This window comes from Helianthus annuus, chromosome 15, assembly GCF_002127325.2.
Source record: "Helianthus annuus cultivar XRQ/B chromosome 15, HanXRQr2.0-SUNRISE, whole genome shotgun sequence".
Classification (NCBI taxonomy): domain Eukaryota; kingdom Viridiplantae; phylum Streptophyta; class Magnoliopsida; order Asterales; family Asteraceae; genus Helianthus; species Helianthus annuus.
Genome location: NC_035447.2, coordinates 17,475,505 through 17,480,434, shown reverse-complemented (window position 1 = coordinate 17,480,434; position 4,930 = coordinate 17,475,505). Strand labels below are relative to the sequence as shown.

At 35.7% G+C, this 4,930-nt stretch overlaps 1 long non-coding RNA gene across 1 annotated transcript; it reads left to right on the top strand.

The window, feature by feature from the left end:
* The first annotated feature begins 2,075 nt into the window (after nucleotides 1-2,075).
* LOC110910919 lies at nucleotides 2,076-4,476 on the top strand. Its single transcript, XR_002576582.2, has 3 exons — nucleotides 2,076-2,402; nucleotides 2,572-3,351; nucleotides 3,779-4,476. It is a non-coding gene; the product is annotated as an uncharacterized LOC110910919 (long non-coding RNA).
* The last annotated feature ends 454 nt before the right edge of the window (nucleotides 4,477-4,930 follow it).

Genomic DNA, 4,930 nt, shown 5'->3' with positions numbered 1-4,930 from the left:
TAAAATTAAAAACTAATAATACTTCATTAAATAAAAAAAATTTCAATATTAAAAATAAAAAAATAAAAAAGGGGTAAAGTTAAAAAAAATTACTAAAAAAATAAAATACATTAATTTTCGTCTTCGCTTTCTTCATTCTTGCCAACTTCGTCTTCCTCTTCCTCCGTTTCTTCTTCACCCTCAAGTGGGATATACCGAACCGACCATGCTTGTTGCAACAAATCAACCATTAACGCGGAATGGTAGGGTTCGTAACGCAATTCTCGTGCATTATTCACTCTTTCTTCCATTGACGCTTGCGAATGCTCCTCCTGAACGGCTTCCGGTACATAATTCTGGCATACCGCCTTTTCTTCGTCTTCCAAAATCATGTTGTGCATGATTATACAAGCGTACATAGCATCTCTCATTTTTTGCTTGGTCCATGCACGACAAGGATTTCTCAAATATTGTCATCGTTGTTTAAGAACCCAAAGCATCTCTCAATGTCTTTTCGTGAAGACTCTTGAACCTTTTTAAAGTGTGCTCTTTTTTCATCAATAAGATCACTAAACATCTTCACAACAATCGAATACCTAGGATAAATTCCGCCGCACAAATAATATCCATGAGGGTAATAGTTTCCGTTTGCGTAAAAAGACGCTTTTGGAGCTCTGCCAGAAATCCAGTCCTCTAACAACAGAGATTGTTCAAAAACATTTATATCATTGCATGACCCGACCATGCCAAAGTAAGCCGACCAAACTCAAAGTTCTTGTGAGGCAACCGCCTGAAGAATAACAGTAGGTCCCTTTTGGTCACCCCATGTGTGTTGACCTCGCCATGCGGTCGGGCAGTTATCCCAACGCCAATGCATGCAATCTAAGCTCCCGATCATACCCGACAAACCATGCTCACTAGAATGTACCTCGTAAATCTTTTGAAGGTCGTACCATGTGGGCGTTCTCAGATAACGCGCACCGTACAAATTTATAATACATTTAACAAACGTATACAACCATAAGCTAAAAAAATATTTTTAATGTTTATAGTAAAGTATAGGAATGTACCGCGACAAAAATGCTCCAAGGTGTCTCGCGTTGTTTTCTCGGCCATTTTTAAATACTCGTCGTTGATGCCGGTCGTGTTTCCATAAGCAAGGACTCGTAGCGCCGACGTACACTTTTGAATACCGGTGAATCCAAGTGTCCTTTTCGCATCCGCTTTTTGTTTAAAATAATCGAAGTTGTTTTCAAAGTCGTCGACGATGCATAGAAACAAACGCTTACTCATTCGGAAACGACGCTTAAAAACTTCTGGGTTTGGAAATGTTGGCGCTTTATCGAAATAATCTTTCATCAACCGATCGTTTGTCGGACGTCGGTCTCGTTCAATATAATCTCTGGTTTTAATTTCACGTTCAGGCCGGCGACAATGCTTCACATATCGCACCGCTAGTTGACAAGCACTCGTAACTGCCTTTTGCTCGACCTCCTCATCGGTGGATTCACATCATCCGCTAAAAACTCTCTATAGTAATAATTTGCGATGGACGAGGAACTAGGGGAACCCATTTTTTTTTTATAAAAATGGTTTAATATTTGAGATTGTAGAGGTTTTTTTTTTTTGTAAAATAGAAGTATTGTATAGGTTTTTTGTTTGTAAAAATGTAGAAGTGTGTATATATATATATGTGAGAAATGAAAAAAGAAAAAAAATAAATAAATTTATAGCCGTTGCTTTATGACCGTTGCACCGGTCTCATTGGTCAAAATTTCGCCCCTCCAACATGATTTTAAACACGTCAAAACAAAAAAATCGATCAAACATACCCAAACACGCCATAGGGGGCGGCTGTATGGCGTGATTGAGGCTTATTTTTGAAAAAAGTACTTAAAAAACAAAAAGTTAGAGCCAATAATTGATGGGCCTGAACATCTTCGAATTGAATCCGATATTAAATCCATTTTCCCTTCCAATAAAAAAAAAAAAAAAAAAAAACTAAGGGTAGAAACGTAAAAACCTTGAACTTGAAGGGGTAAATGTAATGGCGGCTAGGGTTTATGCACAGTGTAGCGCCCCCCTTCTCTTTAAATTCACCCACAAAACTCCACTCCTCACCTTAACCTAAACTTCTACTACTGCGGTATACTCGTCTCTGAAACTTAGAAAGACATCATATGATCTGTTCTGTTCATATATGGTGTTTTCTAAGTTTTAGAACCGGCAATACTCGTAAATCGGATTCAATCTACACACTGGAGCCAAGTTCCTGCTTCATATCTGATGTAATTTCATCGCCTCTGAAGCTCAAAAACATGTCGTCGACTACATCGGTTCTTAATCGTCTTGTTACATGATATGTTTTTGAGTTTCGAGGCTATGATGTTGGTCAATAATCATTCTTCTTTCCAGATCTAACGGTACAGCTTACTTATATTATTTCTGAAGTGTATATTTTTGTTTTTTTGCAGGTTATTAGTTTTATTATGTTATGTTTTTGGTAGATCTGTATGTATGTTATAGATCTGTATGGTGTTTATGGTTTGATTTGTTAGATCTTCATGTTTGTTTGTTAATCTGTTGTTGTAGGTTTCATTAACTGAAACTGCTGGTCACGTGGTATAGACGGAGAAACTGAAGTGTGTTGGTGTTTAAGCTGATTTAATAAGTAATTTTTATATAACTTTATTTTTAAACGGAGAAATAATAAAAGAAAACTTTTTATGATATTGATCTGCTTGACAATGGACCATATTTCCAAATGACAGGCTGAACTTCACTGAATTAGAACATATGGACAATCATCATCACTTAACTTAGTGTCAATATAAATAAAACAAATGCTGGGAACAAATGATCATTTCATTTGTCGTAATTTTTAGAAGAGCGTATAAAATTATAAATTGCAACTAAAAATGATGAAAAAAAGAATAGATGGTGTTAAGAAACAGGCTGATAATATCCCTGAAATCAAGCTAGGTAGTATATGAGTGATTTTATGTTTTCAAGTTTCAACTAGGTAGTATATGACAATTAATTATAACTAGAATTAGTATTGCGGCGGCGTTCATACATGTGCGCCGGCGTGGAGTGTGGCGTGGTTCTTACATATGCGCCGGGAGGACAAAGCATTCGCTAACTTCGTATAACTAGATCTATAAAAACACATGCTTGTAGAAAAACTGCAAAACATGCTAAAAACATGACCCATTTGTTACACATGCCTATTATATAATTGTTGTTTGAAGTGAAGCAACTCGTCCTATGATGTTAAGTACTCTGCAGCGGAAAAAAGCAAGAAGAAAGCAACATAATCTCCGCATAACTAAAACAAAAGAAAACGGCTTAACGATATTCAAAAAAGCAATGGTACGTTAATTTACAGCAACAATAGAGCTTAACATAACTAAACAAAGCAATGGGCATCAAAGAAATAACACAGCACAACCAACACCACGCTTTTACATACACACATCCAAGGGCGGACGCAGACCCACATAGAGTGGGTCGGGGTCCCCAATCTTTTTTAAAAATTTAGTAGATCCTGTATATTAATTTTTTAAGAACCCCATAAGAATATCTAGTTAGACCCCATAGTATCAAAAGCAAAGTTGTAGTATAAATGTTAAACAACCATTATTATTATTAAACATAGGATGTAAATTTTGTGATACACTATCAATTAGCAAGCATAATTTTAATGTAATATAAACACTTCAACTCTTTTGATTTACTCAATTTCTGCCTTTGTGCTTAGACATGTGTTGTTTTGTTATTTATTTATCTTTTTTTAAAGGTTCCAAGCTCAATAAATAATCCTGACCCGACCAAAACGACGACCGACCCGAAAATTCTATCGTTTGGGTGTAAAAGATCCGAGTATCGAAAAAACTGGACCACATTGGAAAAAAATCCTATCGTTTGGGTGTGACACATCCATGAAGCCGAATGTTAGTTACATAAAGAAAGTTTGTTTGTGTCACATCAAGCAAGGTAGATACAATAGTTGTACAAAAGATTGGCGTTAATACTTTGCAACAACTTCGAAAGTGCACCATCCCATTTGCATAACTCTTCCACCTAAATCTTCAAAATGCCCTTCGTGAGCCTAAAAAGAAACTGGTTGCTGCTGTTTGAGATATGAACACCAAAATCTTTAATGTTTCTTTTGGTTTATTTCATTTGGACCACAAAAAACTTACATGATTATAAGGTTGCATACACGTCATCAAAAAAGTTGTGATCATGAACTTCATACTCGCAATCTTTTTAAATATCCTGCATTGTTATGCCATAAACAAAATGTTGGGTTCCCATTGATGTGAACTGTAACGCTCTGCTTTATCGTAACTTTCCTTATTTAGAAAGCGTGTCTTGTAATTCTATTTTCGGAAAGACGTTTCTCTTGTAATCGTATCCTATTTCGAATCATTGTAAATCCGAGACTTGATTATAATAAAATTGATCGTTTATGTGAAATATACATTGTTCGTACATTCATTTTCATACACTTATACGTTTAGGCATGTTAACTTGCAAACAACGTGAATACGTAACTTTAATCGTTCTTTATGTGCAAATACTTCACATTATTCTTACAATACATAATAACATACTTGTTTTAATACTTAAACGAGATTATTATACATTACTTGACCAATTCATTTGAACATACTTGCAACTAGGGCTGTAAGCGAACAGAATGTTCAGCGAAGAGTTCATGAAACGTTCGGCGGGAAGTTCGTTTATGTTCATTCGTTTAATAAACGAACGAACATGAACAAGAAATTTCGTTCGATTAGTTAAATGAACGAACATGAACAGAGGTCTCGTTCGTTCGATTGTGTTCGTGAACGTTCGGTAAGGTGTTCGTGAACGTGTTCGTGAACATTTGTTGATTTGCATTCATTTATATCCGTATGTTTGTGTTTTAATTGAAGATCTTTGT